At 32.6% G+C, this 27,814-nt stretch overlaps 1 long non-coding RNA gene across 1 annotated transcript; it reads right to left on the bottom strand.

Annotated features, from left to right (window-relative positions):
• Nucleotides 1-185: 185 nt before the first annotated feature.
• On the bottom strand, nucleotides 186-27,814 carry LOC119836802. Its single transcript, XR_005288116.1, has 5 exons — nucleotides 27,703-27,814; nucleotides 12,670-12,731; nucleotides 7,360-7,423; nucleotides 4,746-4,777; nucleotides 186-229 (listed from the first exon to the last, which is right to left on the bottom strand). It is a non-coding gene; the product is annotated as an uncharacterized LOC119836802 (long non-coding RNA).

The raw sequence follows: 27,814 nt of genomic DNA, 5'->3' as shown, positions 1-27,814 counted from the left end.
TACTCTGGTTTCTATTCTCTGTAGAAATTTGCAAAAAAAATGTCTAAACCTGGCAGGACACAAGCCGAGCATGCTCGCCTATTCTATGAATCAAATTAAATTTCCAACTATATGTGAAACGTATATGGCCCATGCCTTATAAGTGTACAATAGACTATATGTATGCGGATAACTTACCCGTCTGCAAAATCTTGTCCAGAATGTCCGTCATAATCCGCGTCTAATGTATCTGTAACAAAAAAAATCATAGTTAACTCGACTGCGTTTTATTTTTGGCTGTGTTAGACCAGAACTTTCGACTGTGAACCGATCCAGATTGTAATTTTTAATTGAAATTCTCGCAAATTCAAATAAAAATGGTGGAAATTTAATTAAAAAAACACACACACACGCACACATTTTTAACAATAACCTAAACCATCTTGTAACTGTCTGCACAATTTCAAAAAATTCTTGTACTGTGTGGTTTTTTCGTTAAAACATCCTATAAATAATGCATATGCGTAAGGTGACCCATATTCATGGGTACTCTAGTAATTAAGTTTGGGCTAATTAGGTTCCAGGTAATGTCCAACCTACAAATTAAAGAATCTAATCATATAATATTGTTTTTCCTCTGTGACTAGTTTGAACATTTTAGATTCGTTCACTGATTTCAGGCTGAATTTCAAATTATTCAATTAGTTTGAAGTTATCTGAGACTAGCTTCTCTCACACGGGTTCCCTGAATTATTCTGCTATTAAAATGTGTTAACATAACAAATATGTGGAAAAATTAATACTATCACTATTTTTAACAAAATTACACCAACTTGAATCAAATTTAAATTGGGACTGCATGATAAGGTACAGTTTTTGAATACAAAAAACATAATAAATATCAGTTCACTCTGTATAAAGAGGCAACACAAAAAAAAACAGTCGAATTACTTATAAGCAATTACTTCCAGGCAACTATTAACTACTAACAGTTACACTTCATTAAAAATCAAAGTAGGGTTACAATAACTTCCAATATTTCGTCTATATATAAATCAAAATCCACCACAATCCGTTCAATAGTTCTGCCTCAACCGACAAACAGTTATCAATTATTCCACATTAATTCGACTGAGACTAATACGTATTAGTACATACAATTTATTGTGCAAACATTAATATGCAAGCCTTTATTCGAAATTGATTAGTTATATTATGCGGATAGCGTGCGATTCTAGTATAAGTGAATGGGACAGCCTCTCTAATCTACCGCAACTGGATTATTTTGTGAATATTGAATAATTTTTTAACACGCTTTTATAGCTTTTAGTTTCACCTATATGCGTGTGTGATTGACTCCTTTAGACTCGCTTTTGACCCACATTTAACGAACATATTTTATTAAAAAATTTGTAGGCTTATCAATGATCGGTGATAACTGACAATCTAATAATTTCATGACTTTAATAATCCTGAAAAGTATCGTAATGAAACAATATACTTAGGTGTACTCTGTAGGAGTAAGTTAAAATTGATTCTATCGTTAAAGCTTGTTTCTTATTTTTTTTACTGTAATTATTATTTATTAATTAAGGCTATAGATTAATGACGTCATGCAACCAATGCAAAGGAGCAGCAATATAATTGGGAACAATACAAACATACATGTGAAGCTATATAAGCGTGTAAAATATAATAATTCGCACCAGTAGTTACTGAGTTTAAGGACATTAGTCCAAATGTAGATAAATAGGTTACATTACGAATACTCAGCTATTTGAGGAACATTGGGATTACGTTCAAATCTGTTGGCGAACAGGGGCTATAAGCTTAGAATTTATTGTTTGGCTCACCGCATTTCGCTAAATCCATCACTAGCTGTTGCCCGCGGCTTCGTTGCTATTTGCTTACGTCTCTATGTGGATTTGCAATGCTCGGTTGTTAAGGAATTGTTGTATGATTGCAGTGGAAAATGTTTATTGTAATTTGCTTTTATGAGCGATGATACAAAAAACGAATGAGGTTTTGAATTCGACTGTATTTTATTCGGTTTTGTTACGCGATAACTCCGTGGGGTTTTTTATTTATTGACGTGATTCTTTTAGAATGTGTAAGAACCTACCGTAATAGTAACAACGGTGACATTTTTTGAAGAAAAATTATTTTTCATTAAAGATATAAAATCAAAGAACTTAAAATATAAATGCCTAGTTTTGACTTGCTTCTTTTCAAGCTTTGTAGCTGAGACATTTAAATACATTTAATTTTTATATTCTTTAACAATAAATAGTTGATAATATTTCGTACTCACTTTAATATAATATATATGAGTAAACGAGAAAAGCATTACTATGGCAATTATGTGACCGTCTACCTTCTATATAAATTACTTTAAAATGCCTGGATCAGATCGGTTCAAACGTTAATAAGATTCCGATTTATAAGGGGCTAAAAGAAAATTTGAAAATGCAAAGAATAATATCGAATATTATTAGTACGTAAAGCTGTGCTGAGAGCCAAAACAATAAATTCTAAGCTTACGCCGTACGCCCAATCGCCGAGATTAAATTAAGAAGCTAATAAATTCGAAAATATTTTATCCGATTGCTAGTCACTGGAAAGTAACAAATAACTTTCGCATATGAAATGTGGTCTGTGTAATTTTCGATTAATTATAGTCATTAATCAGTAAGTATTGTTTAAATTAATTGGTTTACCAATTTCATTTTGACTATCAATATTTTTTTAACAAAAGTTTATTATGGTTTTATTTATATCTTTACAACTGTGTATTATTCAATTGACCGCCTCCTTGGTACAGTGGTAAACGCGTGAGCGTAAAATCGAGGGAACCGGGAATCGAACTCGTCCTGGATTCCCGGTTCCCGGTGGGGACAATAAAAAAATGTCTTGGTCTGACAAGACACAGGAGGCTGATCACCTAATTGTCCATAAAGAAAATCGATCAGTCAAACAGATGTATATCATCTGCCCCATATCGGGGCAGATGATATGTAGGGGACAAGGGACTTCACTTTTTTATGACAATATTAAAATTTAGATTGGAATACCAATATATTATGATGTTAGTGGCTGTTTATTATCAATTAATAATTTTATACTAATATACATTACTTATTTGAAGGCTTACCTGTAATTATTACACAAACAAAGTATACTTATACATAAAATCACAATTATATCTTACTGGCAAATGCTTTTTTAGTTTTTTCTTGTGTTTGATTTTACGCGAGTATTATACATTTAGAAATTAAAAACTTTTTAACGGATTTTAAACGCGATTTACTCATTATATTATTAACCCGACGTTTCGAACGCTTTACAGCGAGCGTGGTCACGGCGAGACTGAGACGTTATTTGTCTTGAAGGTCATACAAAAATTGTTGTTTGTGAACTACCTCCACCTATTTCTCCACAGTTGATATGTGGAGTATTAAAAAAACACTAATATCCGTTAAAAAGTTTTTAATTTCTAAAGGCTTTTTTTCAAGAAAATGTACACAGAAAGTAATTACAAAAAAAGAGACAATGAATTTAATAAGTCATTATTTCACAAATTTATTAATAAATAACCCTTTTGCTTCAATCAGTCTTGAACTTTGTAATAACAAAAACTCAGTAAAAAAATATCAAATAAACATCGTTCATTTATGCAAATTTAACATCTTAACGTGAGCGGCCATTTTGTATTCCCGGCGCCATAAATAATAATTAACAAAATGCCTGTTTTCACTAAGCCGAACTAAAATGCAAATCTCCTGAGTGCTAATTGGCCCCGCTTGGTTCTGCCTCGAACTGGTTTAATCTGGATTTATGTTATCCCACGTGAATTCTAGACTGCAGTATGTTAGGTATTATCCTGCACCTTCGCAATAAATAATTGTTTACGGACTTTATAAATTACTGGCAAAGCTGGGCTTAGTCAATTCATTTCGGTATAGAATTATTTTGTTGCTTCTTAAGATAGAATTTTGCTGTCTGATTTTAGGCGAGTATCATACGTTTAGGTATAAAGACTTTTAAAACGATTTCATCGCGATTTATTCATTATTTAATCCGACGTTTCGAACACTTTTCAGCGAGGTCACGGGGAGACTTCAGTTTTATGTCTTTAGCCTTAAAATTCGTAAAAAGGTCTTTAATTTCTGAGAGTTCTTAAGATTTTTAAAGTCGGTTGTTGGAACAAATTAAATGATTATGCACAGACTAATGAATGAATCAAGTAATTTATAAGAAGTGTTAACTATGGAGCCAGATGGCATGGTCTTAGTTTCTCTATATTATCTGTGTCGTGCTTTGTTTACAGACTGGTCTGTCAAGCTGCGGCGTGCTATCTTAATAGACCCAAATTTAACTACAATCCGTACAATGGACAGAGACACGATTTTTATTATTCACAAGCATTAAATTCTTAATTCATAACTAGTGTTTGATGTTCTTAAGAAAACTATACTATAATGAAATAGCAATTTAACTAAAAAAACTTCTATGCTAAATCATAAGTTTATTGTGAAAAAGAACGAGTCAGTGAAAATGAGTAAGTACTCTTACCTAACTACTATTCGTAAGTAGGTAAGGACACATGCCCCCATGAAGGTTTAGGCCATAATCCAGCTCGATGTCCAGGCCACATTGTACTTTTTGACCCTGGACACGCTGGTTACCTCACGACGTTTATCCCTCATCGACATAAGCAGTGGTGATATACTTAATTTTAAATAGAAATATATAAAATTCGTCCTTACCTTCATTATAATTTGAGGCTTGAATCCGTGATCTGAAACAAACATGTACCATTAACTTTTTTAATAAGCTAATGTAATTGCTATAAATATAATCAAAAAATGTTTCATTAAAATTCAACTAAGGTGAAAATTATACTTAATATTAAACTTAAAACTGCCGAAACGATTTTCATACAGTTGTGGAAAACAAATAAGAGTATACTGTCGTATTTAAAGATTTGTTAAGACGATGGCAAATTCATGGAAGTCAGTCGTTTACCTTTTTTAAATAACTGTTTCTAAATGCATATTATAAAAGCATAATTTTCATCAAATTTAAATGTTTTCTCGTTCAATGGTTTCGTCGTTCCTTACTTGTCATTCTAGAGATTTGTAGATATCAAGTTTTTGCTTTTAAAATATGAGGTCATAAAATTTTTTATAACCTTTTTTCTGTTATATTGTTTATTCCTAGAAATACGCAAAAAGAAACAAAATCATCTTCACTATAAACCTCTATAAACGGATTATCTTGCATTACATATACAAAAAGCTTATAAAACGAATACAGATAAAGAAAAATCGAATCAATTTCTCTCAGCTCATACATAGCTCAAAGCAGGTTCCAGGAACTCTTTGCTCTCACAGTAAATCTGTGAAATCCGCTCAAAGCCGCGGTCACTACAACAGCGGAAGCGACTACGTTAAATATATTAACAGTTCTAGTTCATATACCTCAAGTTAATAGAAGATATTGACTATGGCGTCATTCTATCGTCGTTCTAGGCTGGGAGTCGAGCATGCTTCGGACCGAATTAGACCAGTTCGCACCGGTGAAGTACCACACCCCCACAAAAGACCGGCGTGAAATAATAGCATGCTATTGTGTTTCGTACGGTGAGAGGTGGAGCCGGAGGCCATATCCTGTTGCTCTCTTCCCAGTTCTTTCCTTCTTTCCAATCATCAATCCTTTCCTTTTGCCCCTTAAAGGCGGGCAGCGCGTGTTCATGGGCGGTTGTGATCGCTTATCATCAGGACAAACCACCAGTTCAGTTGCCCGCTATCACACAATAAAACTCAGCTGTCAAACGTTTTTTAACACGCTATTAAAAAGTTTGTTTGTGTATAACCGACTCCTTTAGACTTGATTTCGTCACAATTCAAACGGATAGATCTAATACAAACTTTGTACTCTAATCAAGGATCGGTGACAATAATAGTATAAACTTATGAAAATATAGATTTTCATAAGTTTATCTTATAAACCAGGTAAGGATCGCTAGGATTAAACAATTTCCTTACGAATATCCTATATATACGCAAGTGAGACAATTTAGTTGAGACTATCATTAAACACGCTTGAATATAATCTTGTAATTTATTTTATTGTTCATTGTTGTAAGTAACTTCAGCCCATTTAACTATAAAAATGTAATATACCTATATAATTTGTATTCAATGTGTAAAGTGTATTTCTTTTTTGGTTCAAATAAACATTTTTTAATTTGTTATCTTTTATATAGTCCAGACATCGTTTTATTCGTTTTAGAAATACTAGTACTAATAGTAAGATCTACTTTATGATAATACTATTCCGAGATATTTGGTGTTGTAGCATATATTTTATAAATATGAGTCAAAAATAGTTGATGCATTATCACCTCGTATATATTTTACTGGATGAAATCTGCGGCTTACTTGCGTGAAATAAAGTGTGAAATGTAGCCTGAGTCTTATTCTGATGTATAAGCTATGTTATTGTAAGGTTTCATTAAAATTCATTCAGTAGTTTTTAAGTGAAGTGTTACAAAAATCGATCTATCCATACTTGCAAACTTCCGCTTTATATTATCGTTACGACTGGCTGTTGTCCGCAGCTTCACCCGCGTGGTCAGAATAAAATTTTACGGCACACACTTTCTTCTTCAATTTTGTCCCTTCGAGGATAGAATGTATCGAAATCCCTTTCTCCTCCCATTCCTTATCGGATACCTACATTATAGTGGCTATCTGCATGCCAAATTTCAACCCGACTGGTCCAGTAATTTGTGTACTTATATTTATTATTCTGTGGTTTGGCGCGTTTATAGATCAGTCAATTAGACACTTTTGGGTTAATTATTTAAATTTATTAAGATTAATAGTCAAACAACTCAGATATGTGTCGCTTTCTATTGGTGAAGGAGTTTTAAAAATCAGCTCAGTAGTTTCAACTTACACAAACACATTTTAAGACCTTGGAAATAAATAATGATACATTTAAAAACATATTTGTCTTTTTTTTTGAGGAAGAAGGGGATGACTTTTCAGAAACTTATTAATGTCACTTTAGCGTAAATGTAACTATGACTCGGTTGTATCTATAAATATTGTTAATTATGGTGTTTATCTTAGAAATATATTCATATCTTATTTACATAATGTGAAAAAGATTTGCATGCACAACAAAACATCCTGGACAATACCATTTCAATAGAACAGCAGGATGCATTAAACTCTCTAAATACATCTTGAATTTCTATCTTCGAAACTTACATCAAAACGTTTGTACAAAAAGATGTGCATTTAGTTTCATTTTCTCGTAGGGAATTTTGTGCTCTACATACTTGGAATAAAGATCATAATCGCAACTTACGGCTTAAATGCAATCCGGTGCGTGGTTCCAACAATAGGGCGCCTCGCATTGTTGGGAAAAGCATCTGAAAAAAACACATTAGGTCAGCTGCATGTAGAACATGTATGTAGATGTAGAATGTTCTAATGAGGATTATTCGAATTCGCTTGTTCCATTTTTAAATTTGCTTCTGTAATACGGTTTGAGAGAGGTTGCATTAAAAAGAGATTGCATTCGTTCTAGTATTATTTCATATTGGATCAGTTAGCATTTGTATGTCAGTGGAATTGCAAAACTAAAACCTATTAAATCACATATTTTAATTCATTATAATATTGAAATGTTCCTATAATTCGTGAGTAAAAATATTTGTGTTTTTTCGAAGAGGTATTATCACGAATACATTATTTAATTTATTGACATTAAATATTAAAGTTACAATCAATAATTTAATCTATTTTTAGATAAGAGCGAGACCCCATTATGAATGAGCTGTCATACAACAAACGATAACTAACCTAACTATAACTGGTTATTGTCGCCATCTTCACCAACTAAGTTCGGGTCGAACTGATTTGTTTTAACAAAACCATCCCACGCCTCCAGAATATTCTATTCGCATTGTAATGTGACATTATTAAAGTTGAATATCGACCGTTAAAAGGTGCAAAAGGGCGGGAAACTTCTCTAATTTGTGAAGTTCGCTCGTTAGCAGTTGGACATCGCATTCTAACTTCGCGGCTAATGGAAGGTTGGTTTATGAACGTTTGAGTATGGTTAAAATATACTGCATTACTTGCATTTATGGGTAAACTAACTGCGCCCCGTGGTTTCACCCGCGTAAGTCCGTATAAAACGTTGCCTATAAGTTATGCCAGTTGTCCAGCTGTCTAAATTTCATTGCAATCGGTGCAGTAGTTTTTTCGTGAAGAATAACAAACACACACACATCCTTACAAACTTTCGCATTTATAATATTAGTAGGAGTAGGATTGTTTTATTTTTCAGTTATGTGTATGGATGGCTGAATAAAAAATAGTTTTCATCGGTAAAGCCTCATTACGATGTGAATTTAAAACTTCACTTTACTTTCTTTATTCAAGGTTTAACATTTTTAGCAGCCGTTCCCAAAAAAAAACGATTTTTTTCAATCTTAATTGGAAAACCTTAATGGAGCTGTATGAAATGAAGCATTCTAATATTTCCCATAACGATAGAATTGATGTAGCAACGTTATCAATAACGTGGGCTTTATTTTCGATTAACGAGAGAAATATTGCTGAAAAATGCTCGTAGAGGGGCATTAAGGCGAGATTTAGAGCTTTGAAAAGCGACTGTTTTGGATATCATGGAGTGTAGAAAGCTCCTGTATGTTGTTTTGCAAGTTTGTATGTGATTTATCTATGACCGGTTGACTCAACGTCCAATCTTCGTGCGAACTGTCCAACGCGTGAATATTAAATGGGTAGTGCAAATTGTTTTACCAAGTACAAAAAGTAATGAATAATAAATGAAATATTAACGGAATTAACCAGGGGTTAATTTGCAATCAAGGGATATAGGGATTCGTTTTTATATATCTCAAGACAATAGATTTTTTGTATGTAATAATCCCAAAATAGTAAATATTTACATTACCTTTACTAATATTTAAATGAAACTTTTTATCTCAATAACCAAAACACAAACTATTTTAAAATTTCTTTAGACTCGATTTTGATACACTTTTAAACGATGTTATGTATTCAAATTTTTGTACACTTAACAAGGATCGGTGACGATACAATAATTTCATGAGTGTAGCGTATTATACTGATCAGGATCGCCTAAATAATTTCCTGATGTACACTGTATATGAGATAAAGTGACAATTTAGTTGATTCAGTCATCAAAGCGTTCCTTAGTTTTTTCAAACTATCTTATAGTTTATCTCCAGTTAAGCCGTATAAAGGGAAAACAGACGAGCAAGAGGCAAGCCTTACAAATAAACTACTGGACGGATTTCAAAACATCTTAAATACTTTTCGCTACATTATTAAAGAGCAACATACGAGTATGTTTTATATTTATTGTTAACTGTTTAATTATATGGGGGTTATATAGGGGTTTTACTTATATAACCATAATATTGACTCAATAGTGTGTGATATGATTCAATGATAATGCAATTATTCTAATCGGTACCGTAGTTTCAACGTGAAAACATTACAAACTAACATACAAAAACACAGATGTTTCCCATTTATTTTTTATCTGGCGATAAGCTAGATACATGTTACTTTTTAAAGCACTCATTTTCATAAACATATCCTTTGACTCCGCGAGCGAAGCCGCGGGCGGGAAGCTAGTACATTTATATTCTAAGCATCAACGATATACGCTCGTATGAAATTGCTGTTCAATTAGTATAATTATTCCGCTCCAATGTATCAAAGATACGGAGCATTAATTAAATTATAATACCCTTACATCAAAAGCTGAATTCTGAGAAGGAGCTTTCCATTCAACACATGTATGTGGAGTATCGATATGTATTGATTCAAGTCATATAGGAAATCTGTGTATAAATCTATGTTGATTCCATCATTGCGGGGTCTTTTAGTTTTTCCATCTATATTTATTTATATCAAAAGGTGTATTATTAAATTTATATATCTATGGGTAAAACCTTACGAATTTTATAAATACATAACAATCTTATGAAATCGGCTTATGTTTATCCGTGATCGATGTTGACCCCAAATTTAAAGATAAGATAATTAATTAATTAATCATCTAATAATAATGAAAGTAGGTAGATACAGAAATTATTGAAAATAATACAAACACTTGGAATCGTTCATGTCCTAATTAACACACTTGACTTCGTTTCATTTCATCGATTCATACAGAATCTAAACTAAAGAATCAAAAGCATTGTCTAAACTGGCATATGTTTTTTTTGAAGTCAATTAGCGTATATTATTTTATTCAATACGAAACAGTGGCACTCTACGCAATGGACTATATTTTTAATGAATCCTTTGAGCGCCTGTTTTTATTCCTTCGCTATAAAAGAAAGCCTGAATATGCAAAATGGAACTGTAATTCGTGAGCGTAGAGTCTAAATTATTAATTTAGGTAGGTCCTTTGTGCGATACAATGTATGTGTAATTATGCGAAATAAATATGTTATTTGTAAGTGTATACGTTTCTTAATAAGCCTCATAATTAAGGGTTATACATCATTGTTGTAAGTGCGAAACTTCTTTATAAGCGTAGATGAATTTAATGTTCGTTGAGTTTTATATTGGTAAGTTTTAGTTAAACAAATATGAAATTCATATTTCTTATTTGATATTATAATTAATGATGAATTTAGATAGAGTTAAAAAAAAAAAAACTAAAAACCACGCTTTAATGATACGATTATCAACATTGACTCACTGATTTAACCCTAATAAACCTAAGAATCCAGGCTGATAAGAATTACTCATGAAATTATTACATTATCATCGGTCCTTAATAAGTGTATAAAGTATGGAATAATATTTATCCGATTAAAGTGGGTCATAAACGAGTCTAAAGGAGGTTTTTTACAAACATACATACATACAAACCATACAGGTGAAGGTAATAATAAAATATATTAATAATTTTTATGGTTTTGTTTGCATTGTAATTATGTGGACTCTAATAAATGTTTCTTTCTTTCTTAATTAACGTGTTAAGAAAGATACATCCTACGAGCCTATGAGAGACACTATAGCTTTCCACTGACGACAGAACTTAAGAAATCTCTTAAGGGACTAGGGGAGCAAGAATGGCACACGCACACATTTATACAATCAACTCGACGGTCTCGAATCAACGGCCTCGGATTGCATTGTCGGTACACAGAGCCGCATGCACACATGCGAACGTATTAGTTTCAGAAATATGAATACACGATTTACTTAAATTATATAAACTGTACTAAAAAATAAATCACCATTCACGTACTATGTTGCTTGAAGAATAATTTAACAAAAAATCTGTGTGTTTGCCCGTATATTAGTAAGGTTTATAAACGTTAAATAAAATGCTTATGTATCTAATAAGATACATAAGCATTAATAACAAATTAGTTGCATTATGTTTTCAACAGTTGTTGTTCAGTTCAGTTCAGTTGCGAATGTGTTGCCGGCCTTTGAGATAATCGTATGCCCTTTTCTTTAAGGTATCCCCAACGAATGTAAACCTTCCGAAGCATATTATCATGCCTATATTTTTCTTTTCTTTTTTAACTACAATGGGTATATACTTTAAGGATTAAACACACTTTGAACTCATGTAAGTGATCCCCATAAATATTATGAGTTAATATATTATGAACAGCCATTATTCTCTATGCAAAGAAAAGATTTGATTAATATTTACCGACAGCCTCAAAAATTAATGAGTCTCTCTATTGGTATGATTTTTTCGGTCTTGTAACTTCACAACTCCGTGGGTTTTCAACCGATTGGTCTATTCTATTCGTGTTTTATAGGAAACTAGCTGCACGCCCCGGCATCGTCTATGTAGTCATTTATCGTAATTGAAATAAAATAAACTATCCTATCATTTAAGTTCGATCACACTGCACATGATGTGTAAATTTTATTAAAATCGATTGATTAGTTTAGGAGTCCAGCGCAAGACAAACATTTTAGAATCTTGAATGACATTCTCAGTTTCTTGTCATTTTTCGTAATATAATTATTCTAGAGTACAAATCTACATAGAAATACCAATTGCGTAAGCAGATATATTATTTATCCATGGAAATAAATATCAATTTACAGAATTCATTTACAAATAAAGCCATACGAATGGAGCATCGCAAGTTGGACCAATATTTGATCCTGATTTAATATCGGTGTAATTAAACGGGTGACGTCATCCTTATTGATGTCACAAATATGCAAAGTGAATTAATGTTTGTTTGTAAAATTTGCTTTCGGTATCGCCTTTAAATGTATAGTTATTTAGGATTTAATTATCTTTAAATACAAGTTAATACTAACTAGATTTTCGTCTTTCAGATTACTTTGTGCAATATTTCGTAACGATAGGAAGAAAATAAAACGGAACTGTTCCACACACCTTTAATCCTAAGTCCTGTTATTTACGTTTTTAAAAACAAACAATTTCTCTCCTGATGCTTAAAATCTTTCAGTAAAGTCAAGATAAAATCACGGTATCGCATATTCCATACCTCGTGAGCGTCTAGTGGAAAATAAAATGCATCTATATACTCGAGTTCAGCGAGCAAACATTTAACGCTTGCATCTTCGATGGCTCTTGAAATATGCGAAAGATTTCACTCACCCGTTTCCAATATTGAGATGAACGTACATACGATGAATGGCACACCCCTCATGCTGGCTGCGCTGTAACAAGGAATATTAATTTATATTTAACTATAGTAAATGTTAAGTAAACTTCAAATTATTAAGGAGATTAGGGGTCTTTATTTGAAATGATTTCTTTGAGATTAAAATTAATACATATATCGTATACTGCTATGTTTAAAAACAATTAATTTCGACTATACTGACATTGTTATGTAAGAAAACAATTCTTTTCAACTATACTGTATATCTCTTGGACGATTTACGATATTACGTTGTAAATACATTTCAGAAAATATCTTATTATTGGCTTATTTTATACCAATTTCTGGAAATATTGAGTTACAGAACTTAGGTACAGCGTGCATTGATTGGACTTTTTAGTATCTTTTTATGTTGTGAAAATATAATATGATCCCTCCCAATTTCAAAAACCTAACCAAATGAAGCTACTTAAATTGATTTGTTGATGTCACGCACAAAATGTCCATTCTCGATGGCTCAGATTATTTTCGCGCGCAAAATGTCCGCTGTTTTCTAACCTCAAAAACAATATGTACCCAGCATTAAAATGCACCTTGGATTCAAGCCGCAGAGTAAACAAACATAAAATCCGGCTTAAACCTCTGAGTGTCTCTTGAAACTTTGAGTTGCTCTCAACGTTAGTCGCTTTGACATCGCTCTTTTTGAACTAAAACCCGCGTATTTATTTCAGAAAAATCCTGCGGCCATGCCATGTTTTGATGCAAATGTTTTATAATTAAGGGACTATATGAATATTCAATGTAATTTTACTCAGTTCCGAAAGATTCTGTTGCGTCGTTTTTGGTTGTTTTACAAAAAACGCATATGGTAATGTTAGAAAACGTAAGGGTAGATGACGTAAATTATTATAGCGCTATGCCAGCAAAAATATATGAGTTTTATGAATACATTTGTCGTAAAAGGAATGTTTTCTTTTAAAAAACTTAAAATTGGTCGGCTGATACATATGAAAAAATTGGGAGTTGGTGTAATGATTGAAATGTTTATTTTTTTATTAAAACATATACTCTTACGACATATACCGGGGAATATAAATATGCTATAAATATTTATTTTAAATAAATTTCCTGTAACACATGCTTACTTAAGAATAAGATATTTCTGTGAAATTTCCGACATATTTCATATCTATTTCTCATAAACATTTTGTTATTGAATAATTTTATTAAAATAATTCAATAACAAAATGTTTATGAAATCTTTACTAATATTATAAATGTGAAAGTGTGTTTATACAGTGTGTACAGAGTGTACAGAGTTTGTTTTTCACGACGCAACGAAGCGTTTTTGTTACATAAATTTTGAGCCTAGATATAGTTAAGAGATTTCTTACCAAGGTGAAATATTTTAATCCTTAAGAATTTGAGACAATGCCGTCGAAACCATATGCAGGTAGAAAGCTAGTTTCAAAAAATTTTGCAGTAAACTGCGGGTATTATGTAATATCCAGAACGTGCGTTAGTTTTATCTTAATATATGAAATATCTTACATGAACCATGTTATATGCATCGTAAAACTACGCCTTATGTATGTATCATAAAATGGACGCTTGAACATTTTTACGACACTTACGCTGTTATGAATATAAATCTCACTATACTATGACGTATTTATAATGTGTACGAAGTAATTTCTTGGGTTTAATGGAAATACTAGCTTTTGCCGCGAGTTTGCAGGCATTGTTATCGTCTGATAGATACTGCTCGTCAAATTGTCATTGTATATCGCAGTTTTAATTTTTTTGCGGAACAGTGCGTTTTTTTGGAAGGATTTATTTCGGTGTATAACAAAATTCAAGCCGATCCATTCGCCAATTTAAGTGGTTTTTCAGTGTACCGGACGGATAGACTCTATATGATTTATTCACATTAATATTGGCTTAACTAGCTGCGTCCCGCGGTTTCACCCGAGTAAGTCCGTAGGAATATCGGGATAAAAAGTTGCTTATATGTTTTTCCAGTTGTTCAGCTGTCTACGTACCAAATTTCATTGCAATCGGTTTAGTAGTTTTTACTTGAAAGAGCATCAAACACAAACACATCCTTACAACTTTTAATTGTCTTATTCATTGTATCAATGTTGGCTTAGGAATTGATTTAGTTTTGATAATTATAAGGCACGTCTGAAAACTAGTGTTGTGTTATGCTCTCGAGTTGCTGAAATATAGCTTTTTGCTTCTAGCGACAAACTCGTAATGTATTAGTGATGATTCACTATCATCATATGTTTAAAGTATTTTATGTATGTGTGTTTCCATGGTATTGTATTGAGACAATAAACGACTGTTTATCTATTTATAAATATAGATAGTATTATAGTAATATATATAGTATACGTAGTTTGAAAATCTTATCTAACCTAATGTAAACTATCCAAGAGAGATATCGTTGATGAAAGTTAGAAATAATACTTATTTAACACTAAAAGATTCGCTTTTGTGAATGAGATTATAAAAACCTTTTAATAACCCTTTTCTCACAATTTCTTGTGTAAATATAACTTGATATTGAATGATCATTTAACGTAAAATTTTCTGAAATATACCTTATAACACATACCTAATTCTTCGTATATCTTTACGGCAATATTAAGTAAAATCACACAAAATTTAAAACACCCGACACGACTGAAACAGGATTAATTCGAAAACCTTAATCTTACTTACCAGTTAGTCGAACGTAACAAGTTAAGTGGATAGCTGAGTAAGATTAATTGTCTATCCATCAATAACGATCACCTTGTGAGCGGTATCGGCACGCCTCCCCTTGTTTTCGTAAGGGATTTTTTAGATTTACGGAACTGCGACTGACGGGACAGATTGAAAATCTGTAGGGCAGTAAGATGTGAAAATCTCTTACACATATTATACATCCTTAAAAGACAGACACACGTCTTTTCCGTAGCAACTGAGCGATTTTGTGATATGACTAGTTATTGCCCGCAGCTTCGCCCGCGCGGCCTTAATACATTTTCAGGGTACAAACTCTCATCTCCTATCTTATTTCCTTGGGGGTAGAAATGATCAAATTCCTTTCTTAGCGGATGCCTACGTCATAACATCTATCTGCATATCAAGTTTCAGCCCGATTCGTCCATTGGTTTGGGCTGTGTGTTCATAGATCGCTATATCAGTTACCTATGATTTGTATAGATTTAGATTTCATGTCTGAGGATAGTTGGGAGGCCTGAGAGTAGTATCATCGGCATTTTAAGGTAAAATATCGAATTTCCATGCTAATTTATTTTGACTACACTGGCGAAGCCGAGGGCTAGAAAATGATATCACAAAACTGCCCTTTAAATTTACACTACTGTCCTTATTTACAGATAAACAGCAAGATAAAAACTTTATTTACGTGAAACATGTAATTTCCAAGTAACAGCTGGTCAGGTAGTTCTTTATAGAGTCATATAGTTGACGTAGAATAAGCCCCTGTATAAGGAAGGTAATATCAAATTTCTAAGGGCAGTCATATAAAGGATAGGCCAAACTATACTGGATTAACCTTTATTTTGATGCTTTAGACACTGTGAGAGTATAAAAACAGGCTTATTATAATATACTGTTCTAGTAAACTTGTGTTGGTATTTCGCAAAAAAATTTATTCATTTCACATTCTGTCTCACTGTTTTTAACATACTTTTATTAGCTGCGCCTGTATTTGTATGTGAACGACTCGATGTATATAATCGAATTTCGACTCGATTTTGCCTTACTAAAAGGACAGATATAATTTATACATTGCACACTCATTAAGGATCGGTGACAATACAATAATTTTATGAGTCTCTCTTATAATCTTGTGTGGATCGAGACGATTAAATAATATCCTTACGTATCCTCTCTACCTATAGGAGAATATGTGACTAATTAGTTGTTTCGATCAGCAACGCGTTTTTTTAAGTCTGTTCACATTTAAATATTATGAGTAAACTACAATGTTCACTTTTTAAATTCTTTTACTTATATGTAGTATAGCATATTTTCTGTTTCTTAATGTAAACAAAAATGCATTAAAAAATAATAATAAAAAATCCCGGGCTTCAGATTTTTCACTAGTAGTTTGACAGCATGCGGGGTTAATACTTTCAGTTAGGATTAATCCAAATGAATTAAGCGATTATGTAAAGATTAAAATCGTTATGTTATATACCAGTTGTTGAAAATTATGTTTGGTTTACGTTTCATTCGTCGACTATTATTATTATCCATACAAAAATACCTTACATCAATTCACTTCACATTCGAAAACAATACAGCACTATATATTTTAATTAGAACATACATCCCTTCGCATCCAAGATAAGAGAACGCCTTTTAAACAAATGACATGGTGTAGGTACTTGGAAATATTAAATGTGCATCCATGCGTGAATGCATATGCGTGCGTGATCCGCCATTTTGCGAGTATCGTACATGCATTTAATGTTGGCGCGAAAATCGTTTTGAACGTGTTTAAGTTGTTTTTTTTTTTGGAGAATCGGTATAGGTGCTTTGTTGCGTTAAAATATAAGTTATATTAATGCGTCTTTAGAATTATATTGGACGACCTATTTAAATCATAATTTATTATTTTAGGGACTTTAACCATTTTAAATTAGATTTATTCGTTATATTTTTAGTGGTGGATAGCGCCTGTTTCGCTCGTGGTACATATTTTGTTGTTTAGTTGTTGTTCCTCAGTTTGGCGTATTCAAACAAACAAACTTTAAAGTTTATGTCATTGTAATCATGGAGGTATACCTACATTACGTTTCGAACACTTATGCGATATTAGTCACAGTACTCAGTATATCTATTATCTTTATTCTTTCGAATATGTAAATAAATTCCCTGATTATCTATCTTGTGGAAACGTCTGTTCATAAAAAAACAGTAGATTAAAAATTTATCTACGGATTTCAAAATTAATTACGTAATTAGAATTTTCAGATTGCTCTCGTATCTTCCAACTCGATGGCATTTAATAAATAGGTCTAGGTAGATAAATAACTTCACCAAGAGCTTCTAAAGAAGTTTGTTAAAACATTCATCTTGAATGTCGAATGTCAAATCACATTTTTATTTAGCAGAATATGAAATATCGAACAAAACATGTTTGCGATATAATATTTACGTGATACGTAGAATTTTTTTCTATGAAAATAAATAAAAAATGCTTGACATACCCATAATAGTGATTTTTCAGTGCGAGCTACGTAAAAATTGACAAAGCCCGCCTCTTCAGTGATTTTAGATATAAAAGTTACATGTCATGCACTCAGACTCGGCCATAGTCTAGCTACAAATTCATATAACCGATATTAATCTCGACTAGCTCTTTGTGTTTTGATATTAATGTTTTGTTCCGCACGCATTTCGATGCGGCCGTAATCATTTTTTGCATGGATTTCGGTAGTTTTTTGGCGGGAAAGCAAATTGAAAATGGCGGGCCGCTGTTGTTTGGAAAGTTACTTTTTATTTGTATGTTTTCAATTACTTTTTGCGATGTTAATTTTTTGTTCGAAACGGGAATTTGAATAATATTAAAAACGTAAAAAATCGCGTAGTTATAAAGTTGTCTTTGCGTCAAATCTGCGGTTTTTTTTTGTTTCAATAAAATTATCCCAATTTAAAATGTAGTGTTGCCAACTTATCTTTGAAATGAAGAGTCACCGCTTCAGCGTACTACGTAATAATAAGTCACATTTAACAATGAAAATTTTTATAAAATAAAATATAAACATTTTAATATACTTCTAGAAATAAATCCTCAACTTATGGAACACAGAGAACATGGAGTAGTTACTAACACATTGAAAATTCATCTTCAGTGCGATTTTTCACTATTTATAAAGATATTATACCAAAATGTACTAAAAATGTTTGTAATGGCTTTGGCGTTTTTTTTTCACTATATTTTAAAATGGTGCAAGATAGTATTATTGGAATTTAAGTACATGGTTTCAAAAGTGATTTCCACTTATCATAGGACCGTGGATTTCACAAATCTTCCGATACCTACCTCGCTAGGTCCATGGAACCCAACTGCCTATTATAATAACAATAATAGCATACAGACCAGACAGATTTTCCATGTTATACAATTAGAGTTATTTATATAGATAGTTCAAATAAACCAATTAATTTGATCGACTTGATTCCACAAATGAACACTGAGTCAATAATAAAATTGCTCTCATTATTATTCAAATTCCAACGTAAACAACAGCGCAAACACTAAAATGACAATCTGAATTAATTATTTAATTGAAGTAGATTAAATTGAAGTTTTGTTATGACAACATCGTAATGTGGATTCAACAAACCATCCCGTTCTGTGTGTGGTACAACTTTATTAATTAAGCCGGGTTCTACTGAAACATGTTAGTCGTTGCAGGGTTGCCAGATTTAAATTCATTTCCCCATTTTTAGGGAGTTTTCAAACTTTTTGTAATTTATCGCTAGCTTGTTTTGCGGAGTTAATTATGTATAGGGTTTGAGACAAAATTTTGTCAAGGTTGATGCTGCGTCTTACATTTTCCTGTGAAATTATTAATTGCTTCCTTGTTTGTAATAAGATTTAGGCGTTATTTATGTATAAAATGTTTCAAATTGTTTTTGAATATTTTGTTTTCAGAAATTGTGGTAAAACAGTAACTACTTTTAAGTTTTATTTCTTTGTATAGAACAATATATATTCTTCTTTTTATTCAATCTTTCGTATTATATTACTACTCCTACTCCTTATGGATTCTGATTGACTCTAAGATCGTAATCTTATGTGACATATCCAAAATTATAGTTTAGTTAAGAGTGCTACAATTTGTTTACAAAATCCATTTTAGCACTGTAAAGATAAAAACATAAAGATTTGCCTACCCTACTCACTAATAGAACAGATCATAATATAATACTAGTACAATAGTACGTAACATCAAGTATTTGTACACATATATTGCCATAGAATAAGGATTCACATTCCTAGAATCCTCGGTCCCTTCGCATTTCTGAAGGCCTATCTATATATTGGTCTCTGGTATATAGTTGAAGCTTTGATGGTAAACTGTTCATAGAACCTCTTTCAATAAGGTTTTGAGGCTGAGAAATTGCTCATTTTTTTTTTCAATTCACTGTCATGTCAGAATAGCGAAAACTGTATGATACCCTTGCTGTTGTATACGTGTGTGTGTTGAAGTGGACAATCGTATACATAAGACATACACATCTAACTTCTAGCTGTTACATACTATACTAGCGGAGCACCTCGGTTTCACCCGTGTTAAATTTTACATAAATTTTTTTCTCTCCAAAAGAACATTCCTTGTGCTTGAACAAAAAGGTTTGAAAAATTAAGCAGAATTAATTGGTCGAGCCATTCTCGAGTTTTGATGAGTCGCTTGGAAAAGATAATACATTTATAGCTTGTTTTGGAGACGAGAGTTTTAATCACGCTATCGTACGCTCGGCAAGGCGCGATAGATTAAAGAAACCTACTAATCCTACTTCCTACTAATATTATAAATGCGAAAGCTTGTAAGAATGTGTGTGCGTTTGTTGCTCTTTCACGCAAAAACTACTGAACCAATTGCAATGAAATTTGGTACGTAGACAGCTGGACAACTGGAATAACATATAGGCAACTTTTTATCCCGATATTCTTACGGGTTACGGACTTACGCGGGTGAAACCGCGGGGCGCAGCTAGTCTAACATAATTGTAATATTCATTGTGTTTTTAAGCGATGGTCAAGTCGATCTATTTGTTTAAAAAGTAAAATATTTTTTGTATTGGCATGATAATAACTTATGTAATAACTTAAGGAGAAGGTCCTGTAGATACTAAATAGATTAACCGACTGGGTATTATCCCACAACTTTTTACGGTAGACAGACAGAGATGCAAGACTGGGGTTTTTTACAGGATGTTTTTGATGGCATTACTTTTTCGTGGCCCCTTAATGCAAAATAATGTGAAGCTGAAACGTACTGTCAGTGTATTATAAACTTAAATATTATGAAAATGGATGGGTGGATGTTGAACAAAACCAGCTGATCGAATCAGTATGTAATTTAGTACAAATTGGACATAATATTATTGTACATATGTATATAGGATGCATGATATAGGTTTCCAACAAAAAACGCAATAAAACCGCGGACTTCATCTAGTCAAATAGTATACGATACCTCGAAATCATCTGTATGACCCTTGTAATCGAATAGTTTCAATTATATCAAACGGACATGGGTGAATAACAATGTTAAGTGACGCAATGTTTTGACTTCCAAATACTCTACAAACAAACTGTTCTTTTGGAAACTTCTCAAGCCGAAAGTTTAAAACATGCTGCGTTCGCGTATTTAACAAAAAACAAAGGCCAAGTTTATCTTTCCCGGTAAATTCAACTTAAAGTACTTTAAATTGATCCTTTTTTTATGTCATAGCGGGCAGCTGAGCTGGTGGTTCGCCTGATGGTAAGCGATCACCACCGCCCATAAACATTCGCAAAGGTAGTACCTCTGTGAATGCGCTGCCCGCTTTTTTGGGGTAAGGGAAAAGGAATGGATTAACGACTGGAAAGAAGGAATGGACTAGGACGGGTGGGGAAAAGGAAACGGGCCTCCGGCTCCCCCACTCAGCGTACGAAACACAGTGGCATGCCACTATTTCACGCCGGTTTTCTGTGGGGGTGTGGTACTTCCCCGGTGCGAGCTGGCCCAATTCGTGCCGAAGCGTGCTCGACTCCCACAATAAAAAATTATATCCTATACACATTATATATATACATATTTTGTATTTTTTAGTTATTTATTAGCTTTTGCTCACGGCTTCGCACGCGTTAAATTCGGAGTAGTTTAATACATGTTCTTATACACATAAACTATATAAACCTTCCTCTTAAATCACTCTATCTATTAAAAAAAAAAACCTCATCAAAATCCGTTGCGTGGTGTTAAAGATTTAAGTATAAATAGGGACATAGGGACAGAGAAAGCGACTTTGTTTTATACTTTGTAGTGATACAGCGTACAACTGAGCTGGTGGTTCACCCAACGGCGAGCAGCTACCACTCCCATGAACGTTTGCAGAGGAAGGCCGCCAAAAATGCGCTACTGCGAGTAAAGGAAGGGATTGATTAGATTAGATAGATTACAACAAAGAAATGGACTGGGAAAGGAGAGGAAAGGATACGGGCCTCTTGCTCCCTCTCTCACCGAACGAAACATAGTAGCATACTACTATTTCATGCCGATCTTCTGTGGGGGTGTAGTCTCCAGTATCAGCAGGCTCAATTCGTGCCGAAGCGTGCTCGACCCCCACACCTAACTTTAAAATCATGTAAAAATGCCTTCTTTAACATTAATGCCATCTAGTTATAACAATACTTCACATTGGCAAATACTGTATTATAGGACAACAAAATAAGAGGTAATAAAACCTCGGTCTACATAAAGACGACGGAAATTTTAAATTCGTATGCAGGACTACATTTTAGTTTAATACGAATGGAATTTGATTTTTTATTAAAGTCCGTTTGATGTTTGAGTCAAACGAGTCACAGACGTGAGTTGTGGTTTCGGTACAAGTTTTAATCTTTTCTAGAACGTTTTCAAACTTTTACCAATTTGACTTGGGAGATTCTGCATAAATTTAAAAATGGTCTGTATTGTTATGGAGCTGCTTCGTATATCTTTACCATGTATTTTAAATTTGTATTGCAATTACAATGATTACACTTATTAAAATAATAGGTATAAATGCGTAATTATTTTCTTAGAAGCAAAGCTTTATGTATCATGTGTTATTCGAGTGAATTTATTAAAATTGTGTAGCCATGTATTATTAGACAAGATAATGATTTTTTTTAAAGAAATATAACACGCTATTTCTATAAAACACAAAAGGGTAGATTAGATGGCGTTCGTACGACGAGATATGCATATGATGATTCCATAGAGCACAATTTCAAAGCAACATTAGGATCTCAAATTGACGCAAATCATAAAGCACTAGAAGCTTCTAGAAAACATGCTTCTATAAAACGAAATTGCAAATGCTACAAGCTGTTAAACCCCGAGCTAATATTATACAAGCAATCAGCGTATCTCCAGTAGACAAACGAGGGCGGGAAATACAAAAACCGAAATAAATCTGGAGTCAAGACGTACAACGATCTAGCTCATTTGAAATTCCTTCGCGAATTTTCTCGGCAATTTGTAAGCCGCTAATTGTACAAAAAGAATTCTAGGATAATGCTGGGATGAAATAATTTTTGGATCTCTTGTTTCGTTGAAATGGACGACTGTTGTTGGAGTTATTTTATTCGCAGAAACACTTTGATAAAACTTGAATTAACATTGTTCTTTTCATGGAAAGTTGAACAAAGAGACACGTTAATGCTTAACAATACGCCCTGTTTGTAACGCCTTGTGCGTTACTACCGATTGTTGCTACCTTGGTTTGAATTTAATACCTTAGTCTATCGTCTCAGTTATTTCCTAAACAACATGATTTCATGATTCAATCATAGCATATAAAGATTTGGACGAAATTATTTAAAAAAATGTAGAAAGTCATGCCTTGCAACAGCATCATCCACTAAATTCTAAATTATGACTCCAATTAATAAATATATTGAAAAAATGTAGGTCTGGTAAAGACTAATAAGAAACTGAATTTCGATAATTGTCAATAATTTGATAAAAATTTAATTACATTATAGAAATGATAATTAAGAGATTGTGACTGAAATCGTCTAACAATTTATTATTTTCCTACTTAGTACATAAATGTTTCTTTTTCTGTATTACTATGTAGATATTATATTAAAATCGTTAAATCTAATAGGATTCTAGCCTAACATAAATGCTTATTTTATAAAAAGTAGACCTCATTAAGATCTCTTCATTTTCATTATAATGTTTTATTCGAAGGAAACACGAACACAAAAAAATAATGCTATAGAATTTAGAACCACCTTCCATTTTGGGACGTCGGTTGAAAAATACATTAAATCAATGAAAATAGATTACACACTACCATGCTTTTAACACACACACACGCATACTTCTTTACTGATTTATGAATGTCGACTGGACGAACACATACAGCAGTACATACCAGCAGCCCAACTAACGCAAATGACATTGTCGTTATTATTGTATTCCTATGTGAACTTCAATCGTAAATATTACCCTAAACCAATTTGATGGATGTTCCGTTATTTGTACGGCATCAATTGTAACTAGTTGCGAATATTTGCTTCGTACACTAGATTGATTAACTTGCAAAACAGCTGATAATATCGGTTCATTAGGCTCTTCAAAAAATAGTTCGTTTTCAAGACGAAGACGAGTCTGCTTCGGGATGAATTGAATGATTCTCGCATTCAGAAAACTTCTATATTCTCCTGATAAAATATAATAAAATGTCCTCAGGATATCCAAATAGCCAAGACCTTTCTATTCTAATAAAATACCTTTTGAGCGAAAATTTGGTTAATAACGCCACTATGCCTCCAAACAAGGTATTATGAGTGACTATTAGCACTTTGATTAACGTAGAGCGAAAGTTACCTATAATTTCTATTGTCACGATTGGATGAGAAACAGAAATTACCAGAAATCACATTTTCCCAAATGTGCCTTAAAGAATTTTTCTTTTAATAGCCTCTATTGCGGATGAAATTTACCTATGTTATTGCAGGCCATAATCTTTATTCATATGAAAATAGAGCATGCATACATTAATACACATCCAGACTTGAAACCTATTTATAATGTTAGTGCGATTTACTTCCAGAGTAATATAAATTAACCGGCAAAACTAGAGAGAGAATAACATAAAGTAGAGGTGGGTACACATTTCAAAGGATTTACTTCGAAGAGACTAATTGACAACTACAAATTGATGCATTTCTAAAGGCTTACCAACACGGTTTATTCATTATTTTGCCTAATATCAGTTCCAAATACTGCAAAACTGAAACTGACTTTGAAATATAGACATTACAGCAAAATACTTTCAACTTAAAACATTATTAATAAAAATGTTAATAATGATTGTAGACTTCGCAAAAGTTTCGAAAGTTTGTTCCCTTGTCAATTAGGAACTCACTTTAACATTAAAACGTGGCTAAACTCACGATTCTATTTTCATAGTTGGACAATTAAAATAAATTCTAAAATCTCCGTAATCTCGATCTGATCTAGAACAAACGGTACGCTCTGTTTTGAATCCCGAGCAGAATTTGAATTGTAAATACGGCTTTAATCTAAATCTGGGCATGTTGGATCATGTGCCACCATCCCGCTAATTAAGCTGATGAATACATAGTCTTATATGTAAGGTCTGTGGTAGGAGACAGATAATATTGGTCGTCTGGTATACGTGACAGCACTAAATGTAGGAAGATGCTTTATCGCTCGAAGCAGAATATGATAAATTTGACTGTGGCAGTTCGGTATTTTCGATATATTGATTAAAATATTTCATCTGCTAATGGTTCTAAGACAGGCTACGAGTTTATTTGAAAATGGACGTTTTTTCTATTGGAATGTAAGGTGAACGCAAAGTATTTAATAGACGGATTTTTTATCACTTCTTGTCAATGACTATTATAGAAAGCGCCTCTAAATCATAAAATATTGTATAATTTGTATAGTATATAATATTGTATAACATATAGATGTCTTATTCGGCACGGTCCTCTAAAAATTTAAACAAAGGTCCATTCAATAGGCTGAAATACCATTTTCAGAATAAAACCGTATACTACTCCACCAATGAAACTTAGCAATTAAATATTAAGTCACTTTTAAGATGCAGGCATTTCATTTACAAAAGAAGTGAAATCTTCACAAGTCCGGCGCTGACCGAAAAATCAAGTTTTTAATTAAGATTTCTTTACTTTTCGTCTTCATGTGTCACACATAGTACTTGACATGACCTACATCATGGAGAATTTCATAAAAATAACATATTTAGAGCACTAGAACACTTGAACAATTTTAGATTTCTTTTCATCAGATTATCTCGAAAAGTCTAGGGTCCACATTCACACATTCACATGAAAATGAAAACCCACACGAGTAGGATGAAATTTACGAATATGTCTTGTCTGCCCTACATTGGATATAGTACGAATGTTTACGCGCAAGTTAGTAACCCTAGTTATGAAAGACTAAATACTACAGCTCTTGAAAGCTGCTTCAACAGTCATAACGCTATATGCTGCGTAGATTCAAAAAATGACCATCCATCCACATGACCATGACAGAATGGGCACTCGACGATGGAAATTTCAGGTACATCATGGATAACGTAAGCCTAATTCGTTTTAATTGCATAGGCATATAAGTATAGAATGCTATATAATAACAGAACATACATTAAAGTCCAATTAATTTTAAAGCACATTTCAAAAACGAATTGTAATATGCTATTAACGGTACTACATCTAAAAGTTAATGAAATGACGTAAAATGTATGGTCATTATCATGTATTGGGATAAAATTAGCCACCCAGTTAATGATTACTGTGTTTTACCCCTTCATTCTTGTTACTGGTAAAGTCTGGGTGAAGTCAGGTTAAAGTCAGGGTAAAGTCAGGGTAAAGTCAAGTTAAAGGCAGGTTAAAATCAGGGTATAAAATAATGTAATTCCTATTTTGCTATTCTCATACATATTCTATAGTTTCATTATGTAGTAAATCTTCTTACTACTAAAACATGAGTCTTCACTTTACTGTGCTTAAGAAGATCAACAGTGGTATATGTAATGAGATTTTTATGGTTGCTCTACAAAAAGCCTTTTCTTTTGCAAGGTGAAATATTTGTGAGATAAATAGGATTTGGACTTAATCGTAAATTCCTATCTATACTAATATTATAAAGCTGACGAGTTTGTTTGTTTGTTTGTTTAAACGCACTAATCTCAGGAACTACTGTTAGATGGCCCATTTATTGAGGAAGGCTATAGGATATATATGTACCACCGGCGAAGCGGACCGCTAGTTTGTATTATAATTGAATTTATTTTTATTTTAATAGTAGAATTTATTTCTATTTTAATACGTATGAAAATTGTGCGGATTTTGCACCGAAATATAATTTTAAAGCCACATATTAGAATATCCAAAAAAAAATAAAAGAAGAGTGATATAGAATAATAATTCTTTCATACCGTGATATGCGCCCAAGTATCCCATGTTCCATCTTTGATAGAATATGGATAGAGAACAACCGAAACACCTACGTTCATGTGAGTATGTGTGTGTGTACCATAAAGAAAATTTATCACACAACATGTACACATTAAAATATAATATGTGTGAAAAGTCCCGTGGGGTATGGGGCAGATGTTTTATATACCTGTTTGATTGATCGATTTTCTATGCGAATAAGTAGAATCAGCTTCTTATATCCTACCAGACCGAGACGTTTATTATTGTCAGTCCTTACCGGGAATCGAACCCAGACTATTCGGTTTACGCGCACTCGTTAATCACTGTACGATGGGGGCTTAAAGGCGTAAAATATACTTGTCACCCTATGGCCCATAGTATAGAATTTTGAACAAATTAACATATTTGACAATGAAATTCATATAAAACAATAGTCACACTTACACAGCATTCAAAAAATAATATTTACACACAATAATTAAAATTTTCAGTACATGTAAGATTATAATAATATATCGTATAGGTATATTAGATGTGTTCTTTGTGAAGTAGAAAATGTACTTTTACGAAAATAAAATATGCGTATATACTTCATCATATTATAATATAATTTTAATTGCAATGAAAGTCTGCAATTAAAAGGAAAACGTGACAACTGAATTAAATTAGCATTTACAAAAAATTTTTAAGAAACTACTTTGTACAATTAAAAGTAAATTTTTAGATGTGTTTATATTTTTTATTCGCTACCAAATAACATTTCGTCAACATACTAAAAAACATTTCAAAAACTTACCTTCTCAAAGAATATTCATAAAACACATCACATCCCAACTTAAAACAAAGAGGAATAAGTAATTCGCACGATATGAGCGCGCAAACTTCGTAGGGCGGCAAACGACCACCCC

The sequence above is a fragment of the Zerene cesonia genome, chromosome 25 (genome assembly GCF_012273895.1).
Source record: "Zerene cesonia ecotype Mississippi chromosome 25, Zerene_cesonia_1.1, whole genome shotgun sequence".
Taxonomy (NCBI): domain Eukaryota; kingdom Metazoa; phylum Arthropoda; class Insecta; order Lepidoptera; family Pieridae; genus Zerene; species Zerene cesonia.
The sequence above is the reverse complement of the archived record's forward strand: the minus strand, read 5'-3'. Positions and strand labels throughout refer to the sequence as shown.